This window comes from Triticum dicoccoides, chromosome 3B (assembly GCF_002162155.2).
Source record: "Triticum dicoccoides isolate Atlit2015 ecotype Zavitan chromosome 3B, WEW_v2.0, whole genome shotgun sequence".
Lineage (NCBI taxonomy): Eukaryota > Viridiplantae > Streptophyta > Magnoliopsida > Poales > Poaceae > Triticum > Triticum dicoccoides.
This window is the reverse complement of record NC_041385.1, coordinates 146,606,153-146,626,962: the sequence shown is the minus strand read 5'-3', so window position 1 is coordinate 146,626,962 and position 20,810 is coordinate 146,606,153. Positions and strand designations below refer to the sequence as shown.

At 50.6% G+C, this 20,810-nt stretch overlaps 3 long non-coding RNA genes and 1 pseudogene across 4 annotated transcripts; 2 read left to right on the top strand and 2 right to left on the bottom strand.

Moving 5' to 3' along the window:
• The first annotated feature begins 1,379 nt into the window (after window positions 1-1,379).
• On the top strand, window positions 1,380-3,490 carry LOC119275236. Its single transcript, XR_005135572.1, has 2 exons — window positions 1,380-2,667; window positions 3,042-3,490. It is a non-coding gene; the product is annotated as an uncharacterized LOC119275236 (long non-coding RNA).
• Window positions 3,491-3,779: 289 nt separating this feature from the next.
• Window positions 3,780-6,269, bottom strand: LOC119275235. 2 transcript variants are annotated; one of them, XR_005135571.1, is made up of 5 exons: window positions 5,939-6,269; window positions 4,968-5,573; window positions 4,486-4,613; window positions 4,138-4,289; window positions 3,780-4,020 (listed from the first exon to the last, which is right to left on the bottom strand). It is a non-coding gene; the product is annotated as an uncharacterized LOC119275235 (long non-coding RNA). The 2 variants fall into 2 exon arrangements; XR_005135570.1 differs by lacking the exon at window positions 4,968-5,573.
• A 2,281-nt stretch (window positions 6,270-8,550) lies between these two features.
• LOC119275234 lies at window positions 8,551-11,541 on the top strand (annotated as a pseudogene).
• On the bottom strand, window positions 9,045-12,512 carry LOC119275237. Its single transcript, XR_005135573.1, has 2 exons — window positions 11,951-12,512; window positions 9,045-9,173 (listed from the first exon to the last, which is right to left on the bottom strand). It is a non-coding gene; the product is annotated as an uncharacterized LOC119275237 (long non-coding RNA).
• Between the last annotated feature and the right edge of the window lie 8,298 nt (window positions 12,513-20,810).

Sequence of the window (20,810 nt, the reverse complement as noted above, 5' to 3'; positions counted from 1 at the left end):
TCGCTTTCTCTCACTCTCACGATGAGAAATCTGTTGTTTTCCCTTGCGACATTTTTCAGAGGTATGCACGTGTAGTTATTGATGTTTTCTTTTCCGTATATGGTTATAGTGGGGTATTTATTTGCAATCTGGATCACCGCCGGTATGAAAAAAATGGATCTTGCACTATAAATTATAAGTTTGCTTCCCAGAAATATTTTAAAAATATTTAATAGGTAAAATTAACATCATATTTAGATTCCACACATTTTTCTAATAAAATTTCATATATAATATGTTAAAATCGAAGTTACGGCTTAAAAGATACAAATAATTTAGAAAATCATTTGGTTTGACTCAAATGTATTCCAAAATAATATTTAAAAATACTTAACAGGTAAAAATAATCTCATATTCACATTCTACATATTTTTCTAATCGAATTTCATATATAACATGTTTAAATCAGAGTTACGGTTTAAAAGATATGAATGATTTTAAAAAGCATTTGTTTGACTTAAATATGATCCGTGAATGAATTACCTAAAACATCAGGGGGGTTTCGAAAAATGTAAAATAACGGTTCGGGTGTGACTTAAATCCGGACGGCGGGTTGATTTCAAGAAAAGACATGGACTTTTGTGTAAAATACGAAAATAACGCTTTGTTTTAACTTAAAACAGGACTGCGGGTTGAATTCTCTGAAATAGAGGGACTTTTTTGAAAAAATGTCATGACGGACGAAAAAAACTTAATTTGCTTTATTATTATTATAGGTAAAGATATAGGTAAAGAGGTAAAGATAAAGATTGAGAGGACGGGCCCCACCCGCTGAAATTCATGGGCATTTAGTTAGTTTAGGAGGGTCACGTTAGAATTTTCACAGGGTTTTCGTGGATGTAGCATTCAATCTGGATGCTACATGAACTAACCCCCTCACAATGTGGTTATTATTTCTCATAGTTTCTTCTTTTGTGATAGCAAAACTTTTTCCGTGACAATACATGATGAACTAGGGACTCTGTAGCCTACCTTGCAAGGGGATAAAACGTTCAGCGCTCATAGGTTCTCACCCATTGGGATGGATGACTCAAGCGGCTCTTCAAAAACTCAATTTTAGTCACGTTTTTGTAGGTTTGGTGTGCGACAAATTTTTTAACTGAAGTTTTGAGAAATGTCAAGCTGCAAATTGTGGAGGTAGAGTTGACGATTCAAAAATCTTCAGTGCATTAACTTTTAGTTGTACGTATCAAGGAATACAACTGTTACGGTGATTGGCGATTTTAGGGGCCGTTCATCCACTCCAATCAAACGATAGAGAAATAGGAGTTACGCGAAGTTACGAAACTTAAATTACGTGGAATTACAAATAACGGTGGGACCATTACAAAATTTAGGTGGGACTAGTAATTTTCTAAAGGGCAAATCCGTCAATTTCCCTCCAATCTCACTAAGGCCGATACATCTCCTGTTCACCCTCACCGTCGGGTCGGTTCCTCGATCGTTCCCCTCTCGGTTCGAAGCAGAAGGGTAGGATAGGGTGGGTTGGCAGAGGGGGTCGGGGAGGATGGCCGCTTGGGCGAGGAGGCGGAGCCAATGACCCCGGCGGTGGCGGCGGCGGAGTGGCCCCAGGGGCTGGAGGACCGGCGTCTGTTGCGGACCCGGTTCCTGGCCGTCAAGAGCCAGATCGAGCGCACGGCGGTGGTAGCCGTCCAGAGGAAGAGGAAGAGCACCCTGCGCCGGTTCGGCGGCCGTGGCGTCACGGAGAGGAGGCGGAGAGAAAGGCCACCGGTGGCCCCGTGAAGGTCGAGGAGGCCGCCGCCTCGTCGTGCTCACCTCGATCCACTTTTTCTCGCATGTGTTCGGTGAGGGCAGAGGAAATAGCAGAGGATCACGTCGACGTCGACGCCCGGGGGGTCGAAGGGAGGGGCGGCGGCCTGGAAGAGCGCGACGAGCAGCGAAGCAAGTCGGTCGTGGGGCTGGAGCAGCAGCACCACAGCCTCCTCGAGCCCCTGTTCTCATATCCTATCCGTGCGAGCATGGGAAATAGCAGAGGAGCACGCACGTGTTGACGTCCGGGGAGTCAGAGGGGAGGCGGCCTACCGGTGGAGCGCGGTGAGCAGTGGATCCGGTCGGTCGTGGGGCTGAAGCATCAGCGCCGCCGCTTCCTCCTTTCCTTTATCAAAGCTGAAGTGGTGTCGTCGACGTCGTCGTTGATGGTGGCGGTCATGTTGCCTGGGACGCCGTCAACACGCCGGTGCTGCCGCTGCTGGTGGAACTATGCAAGTCGCTGCTGGTGCAACACTGCTGCTCATGGTGCCCAACGTCGTCGGCGTGCAACTCTCCTACCTTCTGCCCACCGGCTCACCCGGCAACGTCGATGGTTCAACAACATGGTGATCACCCGAATGCCCATCAAAATTGTTGGCATGTGTTGCGGCTCTCATGGTCCTACTGCCAACGGTGGGCGTCCAAGAGGCACTTGACCGCTGTGGCATCCCTCGTCCTCAAACTGCGCCGGTTCGGCGGCCGCTCTGGCATGCACGTCCCAGCGGTAGGTGGGCGAATTCAGCTGAAGGAGCCGGAGTATACTTCCCCCTTCTCAGTGCTTTTGATTACAGTGATTAGAGTCAGTAGGTATATTTCCCCCTTCTCAGTGCTTTTGATTACAGTGATTAGAGTCAGTAGGTAGTGATTAGAGTCAGTAGGTAATACTGAACATGGTAAATTTCATTAGAATATGACTTGCAAGTTGATGGGTTCAGAACCTTTGTGCTGTGAAAAACAGTTATAGTAAGAGATTCAGACAATGTTCTTCTGATTAGGCACTGGACTAGCAAACGGTTTGGTACTGTCTGAGTCTTTACCCATAAAATGTGATAGTAATTAAGATCATATTATGCAAGAACCAAAGTGGTGCTGATTTATGATTAAATCTAGAAAAAGACTGATATTTGGTCACATGGATGAATGTTAATCCTTGTTGAGCGTGTCACTTGTATAGAACACAGTGAGAAATAAGGAAAGAAGACTGATATCTTCTCGTGGAGGTGTGGATGCAGGACCCCTCCAACGTGCCAAAGATTAGCACATGGAGCTACCGGAGCCGGACGGCCCAACCCCACCGCCAACAGAAAAGCGCACGATGGTGCATGGAGTCATCATCCATGTTGGATCGGTGGAGGATCACATCACCACACGTTGTCACAGCTTCACTTTCTGTGTTTTTGATAAGGTTGATGGCACCAACCCTTCTCCTTTCAAAGATGGAGGTCACGGGTTTGCAGGGGGCAGGCTGGAGATTTTTAGATTTAATTGTTTGAATACGTATATTTCATTTCATATTGTGTCAAGTCTTGCGTACTACTCCCTCCGCTCCATCCGTTTCAAATTTGTGAACGAAGGGGTGCTTCATATGAGCTTCTATCTATAAACTTTTGTCCGCAATCTATTTGTGATAACTTCTCTCCAAGGTAGGAGCCACTTTTGTATGCTTACTTCTCGTGATTCATTCTTTGTTGTCAAATTCTCGTTCATTTGGTGAGCTTGTGTGATATATGTGTTCATTGATCATGGCCAAGTAAATCAAATTGAATTTCCTGTTAAGGTCTGATGCTTACAGCTAAACTGAACAAAATATATAGTGAAATAATCAACTGATAACAAAGCAAAGAAAAGGTTGCCCCCTAGTCCTTGGAGCTGAGTCCAGTTCTTAACCACAAGCTTCCTCAAGGATAAGCAGCAACAACAAAGATAATTTAGCTTTGCACGATCCTCGGCACTTTTTATGCAAATCTGAATAATCTCACTTGAATCTAATAAAAATGCATCAACTTCTATACAACTTTTTTATGCAAATTTGAATAATCTCACTTGAATCTAATAAAAATGCATCATCTTCTATACAGCTTCTAACGGCCGCCAGTAAAAACTCATAATCTTCTCTACAACAATCTAGAGCTCCTTTATCTTCTCTTGTTGTGCAACATCCTTCTTATCATATTCTTGCGCCTTCCCTTCCAGCTCTTCTAACCACCCATCCTGAAATTGCACAGTTTTTTAAATCAAAAATTGCACTGTGGTATTGATGTAAGCATATCTGTTTCCCCATTTACTGCTGCCTTGTGTATGGATCATTGTGAACATTAAAGATGATACCTGAGTTACTCAAAGCAGTTGACACTGCCAGATTATTCTTTTGAACTTTTGGAGTGATAGTGGGAGGCTGAGTATCTAGAGTTCCATTCACTGCCTCTGTAGATTAATATCTGCTCATTGTCAATTGACAGGAGAACACAAGGAACAAGATCCTACACATAGAGAACCACATATTTTTTGTTTAGGGTATAAGAAAGTATATACTCCCTCCGTATCAAAATATAAGACGTTTTAGTAGGCTAGTTTAGCCTACAAAAATGTCTTATATTTTGGTTCACAAGTAGTACATGATATATTTCCATCATCTGTAACTACATGGTAACATAATGGCTATGGGGGGATGAGAACCTTCAGCTTTGCTTCATTTTTTTTGCTGTCACTTGGTTCCAAACCCTCGCAATCAATATTTCACCAAATCATTTCCCTCAAAAGCATCCCGAACATCCATTACAAGATTGATATATGTTCCATTTTCGCTGCAAAACCAAGGAGTAAAATAACACTTGTTTAGTCTCATGTCCTGGTCAATATGGACGAAGAAACACATACATCTACAGTCTATTTTACAGCAAGTAACTTTTGTAGATATAGAACAAGTTACCTACATGATACATGATACAGTGGGGAGGCAGGATACAAATCATAGAAATAGCAAATGTCTATGATCTAATATCCTTGGCATACAACCTCACAAATAAATTTGGAATCAATCGTGAGGCCAGTAGGGTCAAAATTAGCATTCATTTGTAATAATTAGCTCATGGTTATCCAGATTTAGCAGGCAGGATTGCGCATTTTCAAGCATGATATGAATCATCCTGTGAACACACCTCCCGAGTTGGCAGCGACATCCTCGCATATCGAATTGCCAGCGGACCCATCGCCGGCATCACACCACCGTCGGCGCAGCGGTTCGGGAATTTCCACCCACAACTTCTTCGAAACGACACAGTAAGGCGAAGCAGGTGATGCACCACCGGTGGCCGGTGATGGGTCGGTGTAGAAGAGTAGTGGTATCCGATCCTTCAGGCGAGGTGGGCTGTGGCCGGCGGCTCCGATCCCGCGGGTGAGGCTGGCGGCTCCGATCCCGCCAGTGAGGAGGGCGGCGCCGTTCGAGCAGACTGGGCCGCGGAGGAGAGGGTCGTGGGTGAGGCGGCAACCGGGATCCCGCAGATGAGAACGGGGCGGCGTTCAACCTGGCTGGGCCGGGTGGATCGGAGGAGCTCCGATCTGGTGGTGGCAAGAATTGTGGAGGGGATAGGAGCAGGAGAATACGGGGGTGGAGCGATTGTTACGTGCGGGATAAGATCGTGGGGGCTGGATTTTTTTTTCATGATTGACTGGTGGGGGTCATAGGCTGCCAAGGGCCGCAAATTTGGAAAAGTGGCGGGATTATATTTTCAGTGAAGGGGGAAAGGTATTTTTGGCGTAAACACCTGAAATATTAACATGTCTAGGCATAAGCAAGCAAGATTTCAGATTTAGACTCTCACAGCTACTCTAATCATGCATGCCAAGAATTCGTACAACTGGTAAATCACCCTATTCAAGTGCTGAAATGAATATAATTAAACAGCAGTAGATTTCAGCAAACATCCCCTCAGGCCGGCCTTAATATGTTCAGACTTGGGAACAGGCAAAATAACAGAGCAAAAGTACTAGAGCGATCAGGAAATGTATTGCTCTGAACATGCAGTTGGTTGGGCGTAGTTCGGTGGCAATCAGAGCATGGGACTGCCGCGGCCGCACGACGACGCGAACATGAGGATCGGAGGAGCTAGTAGGACATATATGCAGCTACCTGTAGTCGGCGGGAAGCTCGCCGGCGGCGAGGTAGTACGGGCGATGGACGTCGGAGGGGAAACCGCTCGAGTAAACAGGAGGGAACTGCGCAGCCAGAGGCAGTATGGCTTCCGGCGTACGGTGGAGAGATCGATCCTTTGTCGTCGGCGGCAGGTTAGGGGGCGCCTGGGAAGCGGAGGCTTCCGCCGACTCGGCGCGCCGCGGTGGAGGGCCTGCAGTACTGGTGGCCGGCCGGATCCCTGCGGCAGGAGCGAGAGGAGGGTGGCGGCGGCGGCGGCTATGCGAGGGGATTGAGATTGGATTCGTCCGTGCGTGGGGATGGGGACGAACTTGTCGTGCGGAACGGAACGGACGGAGCAGCTCAATTACTAATTTACCCTTTTTACAGAAAATAAATCTTCAAATGACTTTCCCAGATCTAACGGTCCGACAAATTTCGAGGTGGAGTTACATGAAATTACTATTCGTAACTCGTCAATCACCGTAAAAGAGCTCATCAAGGAAACCTTTTTCGTGTCTTTTGTGTCTATTATGTTGTGTGTGTGATCATCGTCGTTGACAGAACTCCCCGCGATTTACTAAACAATTTGTCGTTCCCAGGGCCCTAATTTTTGAACAAAGTCATTGCATCAGACATGTGTCCACTGAATCTTTTTTTCCGAAAAGGAGGATGCATTGCCATTGTACCTCTTTGCGACAGGAAGTCTACACGATCTGTTGGTTAGAACACCTCCACCCGCGCCTCTAGAACGGCCTTCCCACACGATTTTTTTGCGCCGACGCTGAAAAAACGGCTCAGTCGCGCCCCCAAGAGCCCGTTTTTCGCCGGCGTGGAATCAGCGCCGGCGGACCCAGGCCGAACCCGGCACGCTGGGGGGCGCCCGGGGGCGCCGGGGCCAGTGTTTTGGCGCGAAAAAGGCGCGGGCCCGCCGAGTCAGCGAGATGGACGCTTCGTCGCCCTCATCGCCTCGGTTCCCGCGGGAATCAATGCCAAGGCTGTCGCGCTGCCGCCGCCGGTCTTCTTCCTCGTCTTCCTCCTCGCACTCCTCCTCGCGCTCTTCTTCCCACTCTTCCGACTCTCCGGCGTTGCTCGGCGTCAAGGCCGAGCCCGTCGCTCGGGCGGCGCACTCGCAGCGTCAGCATTGTCATAAACGAGGGCGGCAAGCGTGCCTCCTCGTCGGCTCCTCCGCGCTTCGTCAAGCCAAAGACGGAGTCGGGGCTTTCCGCCGTGAAGACGGAGCACGGCGTGGAGCTCGACGACGAGGCGGCCCTGAAATGGGCGCGCCAGGACTACCTCTGAATGGAGATGGAGCGCCAGCGCGCCGCCCTGCAGCGCTTCGAGCAGCGCCGCTGGGGCTGCGACGAAGGAGGCGTCGTCGTCCTGGACGACAGCGACGACGAAGACGCGCCGCCACCACCGGTCCGCCTTGGCGACGCCGGCCAGGGGTCCAGCAGGGGCGGCCGCGTCAAGGAGGAGAAGGCCGCCGACGACGACGGCGGCGAGGATGGCGGCGACGACGGCGACTACTCCGCGTTCAACGACTTCTTGGCCCCTTAGTTAGGATTTTTTTTTAATATAATTTTGCTATGTAGGCCGCAAACATGTCTAATATATGCCAAGTTTGCCGAATTTTAGCCGAGTTTATGCGAACTTCGCCGAATGAGTTTTTTTTTTAAAAAAATAGACGCTGTCCGGGGCGGCCGTGGGTCGGCGACTGGGAACCAACTCGCCTCCAGGCCCCTTTTTAGCGCCGGCTCACCCCCAACGGCTGGAGATGCTCTTAGCTTTGCGGGAGCGCAAGCTGCTCACCTCCGTTTGAGCCCAGCTCTGCCACCGGTGATTAGAGATTTTCTTCTATGAAAGTACGCCGCCAAGGGCTATTTCTGGGCTCCTGGCTGGTCTCGTTTTTTGTACTCCCTGAACTAAAAATCACAACGAGTAAATCGAAACGGAGGGAGTATATCGGTGTTGAATAGGGTGCACTGCCTTCACTAAAGTCGCTCCAAAAATGGACTTGTATTTTCCAAATCGATGGAGTGCTTTTCTCTGCAGAAGCTTCTCACTTTCAAAGGCCTGAGAGGATACAGACCATACATAGTAATCTTTGACCAGGACTAATATGGTCAAAAAAACAGACGAGATCACAGTACACTGAATCTCCACATGGAAAATAATGCACTCCTGTCATATTATTGGCAGAACCAGCTGGCTCTGCCTTCCACATGCTTGAGAATTGAGTAGCACCACGCACATACGGCAAGTCAGCATCATCCGGGCAGCCAAATTCAGTGAATCGAATGGCGTGCTCTTCTTTGACCTGCGCCATCCGACGTCAGCATCATCCGGACCGCCTGGACGCCGCCTTTCTGGAGGGGTTCAGAACTTAAGAAGATTCATTCATCCACATGGCCGACGTTAGAGCATGCGTCACTAGCAAGAGGTGACCAAGTTGATACGCTGCACTCGTTCCGACGTCAGCTCGTCAACTCAACTTAGGAAGATATATATAGCACCAGGACCAGGTGCTATATACACACTACGGTTGCCATTGCACCGCTTCCAAGCCCTCCCAGCTTGACAGACTCCACTAGCATTTCAGCCGATCAGCCATGACCTTCGCCGGCAGCGGTGATGGCCCGAGCGGCTCTGCGAGGGCGCACTTCGTGCTGGTACCCATGATGGCTCAGGGTCATACCATCCCCATGACCGACATGGCACGCCTGCTGGCAGAGCATGGCGCGCAGGTCAGCTTCATCAGGGCTTCGCCGCTGACGTGAAGGCAGCAGGCCTGGCGGTTCAGCTCGTGGAGCTCCACTTCCCGGCAGCGGAGTTCGGCCTACCGGACGGGTGCGAGAACCTCGACATGATCCAATCAAAGAATTTGTTCCTGAACTTCATGGAGACCTGTGCTGCGCTGCAGGAGCCGCTCATGGCGTACCTCCGTGAGCAGCAGCGCTTGCCTCCTAGCTGCATCATATCTGACCTGGTTCACTGGTGGACTGGTGACATCGCAAGGGAGCTTGATATCCCAAGGCTGACCTTTAATGGCTTTTGTGGCTTCTCGTCCCTCATCAGGTACAATCATAATAAAAGGCAAATCTTGTGAGTAATTAATTTTGTACTATGCATATTATTGCTGCTACAATTAAGTGCTTTACTTCATCAGTGGACGGAAAACTAGTGTAAATTGCCTCCAGAGAGAAGAAAGCATTGAACATATAAAAGGCTACACCTGAAAGGAAAAAAGAATGGTCTGAGTGCTAGTTTGTGTGTTGAAATATGTAATTTACACTGCATAAGGAATCACAGACAGCAAAGGTTTTCATGAGCAAGTTTTTAGGCCAGCTATATCTGGTTGACGTTTGTCGAAGAAGTCTGCTCTTATACGTATTTGAAACAACTACAACCATCTTGCAGGTACATCACTTATCACAACAATGTATTTCAAAATGTCAAAGACGAAAATGAGCTCATCACAATCACAGGGTTCCCTACGCCACTAGAGCTGACAAAGGCAAAATGCCCTGGAAATTTTTGTATTCCTGGTATGAAGCAAATCCGTAAGAAGTTCCTTGAAGAGGAGCTGAAAAGTGATGGTGAGGTAATTAACAGCTTCCAGGAGCTGGAGACATTGTACATTGAATCCTTTGAGCAGACGACAAAGAAGAAGGTCTGGGCGGTCGGACCAATGTGCCTCTGCCACCGAGACAACAACACTATGGCCCGCAAGAGGAAACAAGGTGTCAATGGATGAAGCACAGTGCTTGCAATGGCTTGATTCAATGAAGCCAGGCTCAGTGGTCTTTGTCAGCTTTGGCAGCCTCGCTTGCACTACACCTCAACAGCTTGTTGAGCTGGGACTGGGACTTGAAACCTCCAGGAAACCGTTTATTTGGGTGATCAAAGCAGGAGCTAAGCTTCCAGAAGTTGAGGAATGGCTCGCAGACGAGTTCGAGGAGCGTGTCAAAAATAGAGGCATGGTCATAAGGGGTTGGGCACCACAGCTCATGATCCTGCAGTACCAAGCCGTTGGAGGATTCGTGACGCACTGCGGGTGGAACTCAACAGTAGAGGGCATCTGTGCAGGTGTGCCCATGATCACATGGCCGCACTTTGGGGAGCAGTTTTTGAATGAGAAGCTGCTGGTGGATGTGCTGAAAATTGGGATGGAGGTTGGAGTGAAAGGAGTTACACAGTGGGGAAGTGAAAACCAGGAGGTTATGGTTACAAGAGATGAGGTGCAGAAAGCTGTGAACACCCTGATGGATGAGGGGGCGGCTGCAGAAGAGATGAGGGTGAGAGCAAAAGACTGCGCCATTAAGGCAAGGAGGGCTTTCAATGAGGGAGGTTCTTCGTATGACAACATAAGGCTATTAATTCAAGAAATGGAAATCAAGACGAATGCATGTGGTTCAGTGGTTGATACAGATGGTAATAAGCTCTCTTTTTTGGTGTAAACATAAAGTAAAAGAGCCTATAGCATATTTATCGTTATAAAGGATTTCTTTTACAAATAACCGGTAGCCTGTATCAGGATCACTGTCTATTCTGTTGCGCGGGTTTCATATTTTGGGGAAAGGGGATATCCCCGGCCGCTGCATCATACTGATCCACACAGTCATATTTATTAAAAACAATTCAGAAGTTCAGTAGTTTCATAATGATTACACAGTCTGCTTCTCCAAATGGCATGCTCTCCTTTTCATTTTGCTACCACTTACTCATCAGAGTTGATAAGAGTTCAGAAAGGATAAAAAATGAAATAAAATGTATGCACATTATCAAAACTGAGACTAAAAGCAAGCTATGATTCAAGGTGAATAATCCAAAAGAAGGTAAGGAAGTGAAACCCACATAAAGCACATATGAATTTAGAAACTTATGTTTGACTTAGCAGTGTGACAAACATGAAATCTCAAGGATCTCTCCATACTAAAAAGAGGTTCAAGGTTACCTAAAATAAGGTTGTCTTGTACTGTTTACATGAGAAGTAAATGAAGGATCAAACTCAAGACTAGTGAGCAAATCTATTGTTTTAAACGTGCTGGTTGATTCTCCTAGTTGCCAAAATCAATCTAATCCTGCACTTTAGTCTTCTAAACGGATAAAAGTATGTACTCAGTAAAATGAAAAGAGCCTGTAGTACAAATAACCTGTTGTCATTAGAAAGAACCTACATGTCATTGGAAATAATTTTATTTTACAAATAACCCGTTGCTTATATTAGGCTCACTGGTGGGGCCATGATTGTTTAGAGATTAAATGAGGGTCCAAAGACAGCAATATCAATTGTCTACGCTGTTGTGCAGGTTTCATGGCAGTCAACATAATGATTACACAGTCTTCTTCTGCAGATGTTATGCTCTCCTTTTCATTTTGCTAGCACTTGCTCATCAGAGTTAAATATGGGTCAGAAAGGGGGGGAAATGAAATAAACTGTATGCACATTATCAAACTGAAACTAAAATTAAGAGATGATTCGAGGTGAATAATTCAAAGGAAGAGAAGGAAATGGAACCCACATAACGTGCATATGACATTAAAATCTTATGTTTGACTTAGTAGTGTGGCAAACATGAAATTTCAAGGATCTCTCCATACTAAAAGAGATAAGGATCACCTAAAACAAGGTCGTCTTGTACAGTACTGTTTATATGACAAGTGGCTAAAGGGTCAAAGCTCAAGACCAGTGAGCAAATCTATTGTTTTGAACGCTGACGCTCCTAGTTGCCAAAATCAATCTAAACCTGCACTTTCATCTTCTAAAGGAATAGAAGTATGTAGGAGTATTTATCTAGCAACTTGGGGGCACAAAGAGGAGTGCATAAGTTCAAAGAAACTATGGTGTAATAGATTGTTTCATAGGAAGTGTCAAGATTTACTGAGCAATTGTGAACAGGTATGGTCAAATGTTCTATATTCAAAGTAGGACAGTGTGTTGAGTTCCTTACAAAGTCAAATATGAACTAGGCAATGGGAAAGATGTAGACTGGAGGAAATAGACCAAACCTGGTTTCACTATGCACCGATGAGCGATGACTGTCACTTCATCTGGAGCATTCTGTAAAACATATGGATATCCTCCTCACCGTGAGGACCAGCGAGCTTTGGCAAGTGGGCGTTCAGGTTGAGCTCTAGCCCAAACTTAGCCACGACGTGCGCATGAACGGCGTCCCCACAGCCGGCTCCATGGCGCGCGCATTGAGCAACGGCGCGCGTAGGGCCTGGCTCCGCACGCCAGGATGCCCACGTACACCCGCAACAGCATCCTCGGCGCCAGCAGCCGCCGCCGCGAGGCGCCCCGGCGAGGAATTTCATCGAACGGGCCACGGGCGCGCCGCAGGGCGCGCAGCATGTGCTTACTAGCCTTCCGCACGCACTCCTCGCCGCGAGATTGTTGCATCAACATTAACCGCGGGTAGTTGCAGTGATGCGCAGGGAACGTGTCGGCAGAGTGTAACACCCCCAGGAGCGAGAGAGGAATCTAGATCGAGCGAGGGGAGGGAGGAGAGGATGGCTTGGAGAGGAAGGAGGAGGAATGGATTGCAGAGGAAGGATTCGGCACAGAGAATTGTCAACACACGCATAAACCCCACGGCCACAGGCGGCCCCTTTTTAACACCACACACGCATGCCACTTGGCTGGCCAGCTGGCTGGGCCCACCAGCCAGCTCTAGAGCACACTAACCTAACCTATGGTTAGGTGTGACATTCCTCCCTCCTTAAGACGCGTCTTCTTCTTCTTCCGTGTCGTCGTCGTCCTCCGCCTCCGTCCAGAGCCGTGCTGACGGAAAACGGTGGCGGAGCACGTCGTAGTCCTCCCACGTCGTCGGCGCGGAGTCGCCGGTGCCCCATTGCACCTTGAGCTGCACCACCGGCGCGTCGCCCTGCTTCATCATGCGCCTGTCCAGAATGCGCGTAGGTGTGCGGTCGTCGACAGAGAGGTCTGGCACCTTGGGCAGCTCGCCGTACACCGGTGTGAAGTCGGGGGTGAAGGGCTTCAGCTGCGAAACATGGAAGACGGGGTGGTTTTGGCTCTCTGGCGGCAGGTCGAGCTTGTACGCGAGCGCACCGATCTTCTTGATGATCTTGTAGGGACCAAAGTACTTGAAGGCGAGCTTGGCGCACGGGCGGTTGACCACCGAACGTTGCGCGTAAGGCTGAAGCTTGAGCAGCACCTGTTCGCCCGCCTGGAAGTGGCGCTCGGTGCGGTTGCGGTCGGCGTTTTTCTTGAACCGGCGCTGGGCGCGCTCCAACTGAGTGCGAATGTGCGCCGTATGCGTCGCCCAGTCCATCTCCTCGTTGGCCGGCGCCGACTCCGCCCAGGACGCTATGGCGCCGAGGTTTGCTTCCTTGCCGTAGAGAGCCTTGAAGGGAGTGCCCTTGAGTGACGCATGGAAGGTAGAATTGTACCAAAACCCTGCCATCGGCAGCCACCTACGCCATTTGTGCGGCGAGTCGTGAACTGCGCAACGAAGGTACATCTCCATGCATTGGTTCACCCGCTCGCTCTGGCCGTCTGTCTGGGGTGATAGGCTGTCGAGTAGAGCCTTGAAGGGAATGCCGTGTAGCTTCACCACATTCTCCCAGAATGCGCGCGCCACCTGTTGGGCGTTGAAGGGGAACAAAATGGGTGAATTTGGTGAAGCGGTCGATGACCACCATGATCGTGTCGCACCCCTCCGAGCACGGCAAGCCTTCGACAAAGTCCATCGTCAGGTCCTCCCAGGGCGCCGCTGGAATGGGCAGCGGGGCCAGGAGACCCGCCGGCTTGACGTGCTCGTGTTTGGCCTGCTGGCACACCGTGCACTGCTGCACGAAATCGGTGATGTCGCGCTTGAGGCCCCGCCAGTCGAAGTGTTTGCGCACGCGCTGGTAGGTGGCGGTGGAGCCGGAGTGGCCGCCCACCGCACTGCAATGCAGCGCGGCGATGAGCTTGGTGCGCAGAGCCGAATTGGCCCCAATCCAGAGGCGACCTTGACGCCGGATGATGCCGCGGTAGAGCTCGTAGCCTTGATCGTCCGGCCTGTGCACCGCCAGTTGTTGCAGCCGTTCTTGCGTGTCGGCGTCGGTGACGTAGGAATTGGCCACCTCCTGCACCCAGGCTGGCTAGCACGCGGAGAGCACGGCCAACTCGAACTGCTTGTCCACGCGTGAGAGCGCGTCCGCGGCGCCATTGTCCAATCCCCTTCTGTACTGGAAGCAAAATTGCAGCCCCACCAGTTTCGCCATGGCCTTGCGCCGGAGCTCTGTTTCCAGGTGCTGTTCGCCGAGGTTGTAGAGTGACTTGTGATCTGTGATGATGTCGAAGGGGCTGCGCTGCAAGTATTGGCGCCACTTGTCGACGGCCATCATCACGGCGAGGAACTCCTTCTCGTAGGTGGAGAGCTTCTGATTGTGCACGCCCAATGCCTTGCTGAAGTACGCCATGGGGTGCCCGTCCTGCGCGAGCACCACGCCAACGCCCGTATCGCATGCGTCCGTCTCGATCGTGAACAGCCGCGCGAAGTCCGGCAGCGCCAGAACAGGTGTGGTGACCATCGCCTGCTTGAGCGTATCGCCCGTTGCCTGCACCTGATCAGTCCAGGAGAATCATTTCTTGGTGAGTAGCTGCATGAGCGGCTTGGCGATGATGTCGTAGTGCGGCACGAACTTTCTGTAGTATCTTGTGAGGCCGAGAAAGCCGCGCAGCTCTGTGGCATTCGCCAGCATCGGCCACTGTTCCATGGCCTGCGTCTTCTCCTTGTCCGTGGCTACACCCTCCTTCGAGATCACGTGGCCGAGGTAATCGATGTGATCAGCAGCAAAGGTGCACTTGGATTCCTTGACGTAGAGCTGGTGCGTGTGGAGCAGCTCAAAGACAATGTGCAGATGCTCCAGGTGCTCCTCCATGGTCTCGCTGAAAACCAGAATATCGTCTAGAAAGATGATGACAAACTTGCGGATATACTTACCGAAAACGGTGTTCATCAGGCACCGAAATGTGGCCGACGCGTTCGTGAGGCCGAACGGCATTACTCTGAACTGAAAGTGCCCGTGGTGCGTCTTGAACGCTGTCTTGGGTTCGTCCTCCTCGTGCACCCTGATCTGGTGGTAACCAGTGCACAAGTCCAGCTTGGAGAACACCGCTGCGCCAGCCAATTCGTCAAGGAGCTCATCGATGATGGTCAGGGGGAACTTGTTCTTAATGGTTGCATCATTGAGTCGGCAATAGTCGACGCAAAAGCGCCAGGTGTTGTCCTTCTTCTTCACGAGCAGCACCGGCGCGACGTAGGGACTGACGCTGTGCGTGATCACACCTGAGTCCAGCATCTCCTTGACCTGGTGCTCGATCTCGTCCTTTTACAGCGATGAGTAACGGTACGGGTGCGTGTTCGCCGGGACCGCGCCTTCCACTAGTGTGACGGCGTGGTCTTACTGGCGATGAGGAGGGAGCCCATGCGGTGCCGCGAACACGTCGGCGAATTCCTCGAGCAAGTCGGCGAGCGGGGTTTGACTTGCACATTTGTGATCCGGGCGCGGTGCAGGGCCGCAGGTGTCCACCGTGGCCATGGCCCAGACATCATTTTCGGCGATCATCTTGCGCAGCTCCTCTGGTCCAACGTCCGTGAGCGCGGTGGCCGGCTTGGGGTAAATGCCATGCAGAGTGACCTCCTCGCCGTCGTGCTGGAACTTCACCCACTTGTCTTGCCAGTGGCACATCATCGGGCTGTTTTGGGCGAGCCAATCCATCCCCAGGATGCCATCATATGCTCCAATCTCCAGCTCGTGCATGGGCGTCTCGAAAATGTGGCTCCGCATCCACCACTTGAGGCCGGGCACCATGCTCGTGCAGGTGAGCTTGTCGCCGCTGGCCATGCGCACCTCAGTCGGCGGCATTTCTTCCGTGGCGAGGCCGAGACGATTGACAAACGCCTTGTTGACGAAGTTGTGAGTACTGCCCGTGTCGAGTAGTAGGAGCATGACCTGGTTCCCAACGAGGGTGCGCAACCTGATCGTGGTCGAGGAATCCGTGCCGTCGAGCGCCTGCGAGGAGAGGAGGAAGCACTCTGGCGCGTCCACGGCCGGAGCAGGGGGTTGCGCCGCCGGGCCCGGGTCGTCGAGCAGCTGCAGGGCATGGATGGTGTCGTCCGAGAGGACCTCACCATGATCGCCTATGTTGATAGTGAGCAGTTGCGTGGGCTGGGTGCAGCGATGCTCTCTGGAGTAGCGATCCCCGCACTTTGAAACAGAGGTTGTTTGCACAACGGAAATCGCGCAGCTGTCGCTCCCGAGCGTACTCGTCGTCTTGGACGCGAACCGGCACGGCCACTGCGCGGTGTGGGAGTGCCGCTACGGTTGTTGTTGGTGGTGGTCGGCCCACTGGTGTGATGCGGGGGCGCGCGCGGTTCGTGCCCAGTTCCTCTTCTTGGATGCGTGCGAGCACCGATGCGCGCGTGATGCTTGAGGGTGCCTGGAGTAGCACCAGCGCATGCAGCTCGTCCTTCAGGCCGAGAAGGAACTGCGTCACGAAGAACTTGGTGTTGATCGACAGGTCTAGAGCGAGCAAGTGGTACATCTGTTCGTCGAACGCGGCGCGGTACTCGGCGACGGTGCCTGTTTGACGGAGTTGCAGCAGCTTGTGCATCACCACCTCAAACTCGTCGGTGCCGAACTCCTCTAGGATTGCCGCCGTGAAAATGTCCCATGTGATGTTGCGATGCGTCTGGCGGAACGCTTGAAGCCAGTGTGCGGCTTGGCCGTCGATGTAGAGCACTGCGGTGGCGACCCAGTGGTGGGCGGACACCTTGTAGAGCTCGAAGTATGCGAGGCAACGATCCAGCCACAAGTATGGCGTCGCGCCGTCGAATTTGGGAAAATTGCGCTTCAGAGGTTTGTGGTACTCATTGGTGTGGTAGCCCGGCGGGGACACGGTCGTCGCGGTGACGAATCCGCCCTGCGGTGGCACCGGTAGGAGGGGTGGACGATGGTCGCCCAAACGCGCGTGCGATGATGACAGCCGCGCTAGATCTGGCACGGGGCGCGGGGACGATGGAGGAGGAGGGGGCGGTGGAGGTTGCTGTTGCGGTTGCGCGGGCTGGTGAAGAAGCATGGTGACCGAGCCTGTCGGGGAGGCCGATCCTTCCACCGTCTTGCGCATGAGGTCAAGGTCCGCCTGGGTCAAATCGAGCTGCCGCGAGAGACCGCGCATCTCCTGCGAGATCTGGGCGTTGAAAGCGGCCTAGAGCTCGATGTGTTTCTCGTGCACCACTTTCTGGTTGTCGATTCTGGCGAGCACCATCTCCAGCATCTTGGTGATGTTGGTGTTCCCCTCGTCCATGGAGGCGAGAACTTGCCGCGTCGCCACCGATGCCTTGGAAGGAGCCGTTGTCTTGCTCAAAAGGGCGTCGAAGCCCGCGACGGATTTTGTGATGCTCGCCGGAGCAAACCACACCAGCGCGGTGGATGTTACCGATTCCCAATCAAGCAAGGAAGAAAAATTACCGGCGGATTTATGGGTCTGAATACCAATTGTAACACCGCCAGGATGAGAGAGGAATCTAGATCGAGCGAGAGGAGGGAGGAGAGGATGGCTTAGAGAGGAAGGAGGAGGAATGGATTGTAGAGGAAGGATTCGGTACAGAGAATTGTTAACACACGCATAAACCCCACGGCCACAGGCGGCCCCTTTTTAACACCACACACGCATGCCACTTGGCTGGCCAGCTGGCTGGGCCCACCAGCCAGCTCTAGAGCACACTAACCACAGGTTAGGTGTGACACAAAGTAGTCCAGGCGGTGGCGCCCGGCGAGCGTCTGGTCCACAAGCGACGGCGGTGGCGAACTGTCAGCCCACAGGAGATTGGCCAAGGAAGGATAGGAGGAGAGAGGAAGGGGAGGGCGATGCCAGCACGGTGGAGCGGGAGGGAAGCCTATCGCTGGACGTGTGCTCGTCGCAAGCTGCGCTGCGGCAGGCCGGCCGACAACCGACGTCTTTTGGTCACGGCAAGCACGCTCGCGTTCGTCCCCTGTTTTTCCTTCCTTTTGGAAGGATCTCCCCTGTTTTTAGCTGATGAGGCCAACTCCATCGTGCGACCCCAAACGGACGTCCATTTTTCCCAGATTCTGTCCATTTGGGTAGGGCAATGGGGTCGTGTCCGGACCTATCCTCGGATGCGGTGGCCGTGCGCCCAGCGTGCGGCCGCATCCTGTCCGCCAGGGCCTAAAATGCCCATATTTTCATATCAAAACAAGTTTGCACGTCCAAATATTAATTGTTTGAGAGTAAAAATAGTTTTAAATTGTCTCTAATAAAATAGTTTTACAACCAAATCGAAATTGTCCAATACAGGCACCACTAGGGATCAGACTACTAATCCCTAGCCTAGCATCAGACCAGCCCAACATCGTAGGATGAGATTGCTTCAACTGTTAGATTAGTATGAGTGTGGGTCTTTTTCTTCGTAGTTTCCTTGTAATCTGCTTCATAGAATTAATTGCTCCCCGAAATCACGGTCAGTCAGAATTTAGACGTGGGTCCACCTTTGTTTCCATGTAATTTTGTTCCTCAAGTGAATCACACCCAAAAATCAAGCAAAGGGAAGACATATAATAATAGCAAATTGATGCAAAATTTTGTTTCAATGCGCTAGAAAATATGCTTCCATAATATTCGTAAACTTGCTATAATACGCTGTTTCCATATATGCTTCCAATATTCGTCCATATAATCACAGGTTTTTCCATACGTGCATGATGCTTCCTTGTATTCCATGTTTCTTTCCATCATATGCTAAATATATGCTTCCACACTACAAAAAAATACACTTCCGTGATGATACGTGTTTGTCATAGTAGGTCGCGTTTTCTGTCATGCATGTACATCCATGACAAATTTATGACAGAATCAAGATAGTCATACCTGTGCTGTCGTAGAAGTGTTCCATGACATTACCAAAATTATCATCACGGAAGTGTCCACTTCCATGACGATAAATCGCGTGTCACAGAAGTGCTTTCGTCAAGGGTGACCGACACGTGGCATCCACCATAACGGAACATCGTTAAGCTATTGAGTCGGATTTTGGATCCGATAACCCGTTAACAGCCACGACCAATGCCGATTTTCCACGTGTAAAATTCACATTGGCTGACGGATCCACGCGTTAGCTCCGCGTTGGCACAGGTGTCACTCATCCAACGGTCGAGATGACCTATGATATGTGACACGTGGACCAGCCCAAAAGTGGCCCACAAAGTTTAAATGGGCCGGCCCAACCGAAGGCCCATAAGATTTAGCGGGCCATAATGGGCCGGCCCAGCTAAAGACCAACAAAATTGAGTGGACCATAATGGGCCGGCCCAGCTAAAGGCTGACACGAATTTGCAAACCATAATGGGCCGGCCCAGCTAAAGGCCCACAAGATTTTGCGGACCATAATGGGCCGGCCCAGCTAAAGGCCCATAAGATTCTGCAGACCATAATGGGCCGGCCCAGCTAAAGGCCCAACATTCTCTGTCAAATAGGCCCATCAATGGCCTGCCCTAAACTTGTCATCAATGAGGCCCATGGTCACTTCTGGCCCGTTAACTGTCCGCTAAGTAATTGGGCCGAATTACGGCCTGGTGTATTTCCAACCTGTTAAAGGTCCGACTTCATTTGGGCCCATTTACAGGCCATCAAAACTTTCGGCCCATAAACGACCGTAAAGGATTTGGGTCATATTCGGCCATGTCTGACATTCGGCCTATTAGAGGCCCACTATAGATTTGGGCCACTTTCGGCCTGTTGTCATTTTCGGCCTATTAACGCCAGACGTAAACCATGGGCCATATGTGGCCCAACGTCATATCGGGCCCATTAACGGCCCATATAAAAATGGCGATAATCTAGCCCGACCGAAGTTCCGGCCCGTTAAAGGCATGTGTATTTGGTCGGCGCATTTACGGCCCGTCCGAATTTCGGCCTGTCAAAGATCTGCATCGTAAATGGGCCACCATTTCGGCCTGCTAAGTCTAGTGGGTTATTTGGCACAATCAGGGCCCAATCTCACTTTCGGTCTATTAAAGGCCCATGTTCTTTATGGGCTCGAGATATTTACACATGTAAAAGGCCTAATTTTACTGAGGGCCCAAATTATGTTTAGGCTTGTTAAAGGCCCACTATGGGCACATGCTTACCAGAAAAATATGAAAGCTTATGCTGATTTAGGCCCAGATATTTTTAGTGGGCTACATGCCAATTTCGGCTCATAATCATTTTTAGCCCAATTGGAATGAGCCCGATGATGTTGGCATGTTGGGCTCCTACAAAGCTTTCGCCCGAATACATTACTAAGATAAACCTACACTATACAAAAATAGCGTCGTAATTACTGCAGCCTGTGGCAGCATCATAAATGTTGTATCACAACAAAATAAATTCCAACCATACAACAAAAGGCCTGTTGGCATAAAGTTTACAGTCCTTCTAGATAAAAGCACCATCAGATGTATAGAAGCACAGATCATTTGACCTGAGTGCTAATGTTTCAGGCTGTAGAATCTGATGGAGCAGCACGATCTCCACCTTTTTTCCGCCATTGCTCTTGAACAACGAAGCGAATGTCTGATAGTCTGGTTTCAAAACCATTCATCTATCTTGACGACATTTCTCAACCACTATTCTTGTTTTCGAAACAACGCCCATTAGGGATTGGACTTGTGTCTGGAGCACAGATATATCACTCTGTCTAGCAGGAAGATTTTTTTCAGAAGGCGATTTGGACGAGGTTACCTTGACAACCAACCCGGAATTACACAGGAAGGTGCTTTTTGCACTGTTAGTGGAGAGATACTGACGCACTGCAGCAAGAGGTGACATTGTGCCTGTCGTAGCCTCGTCACCTTC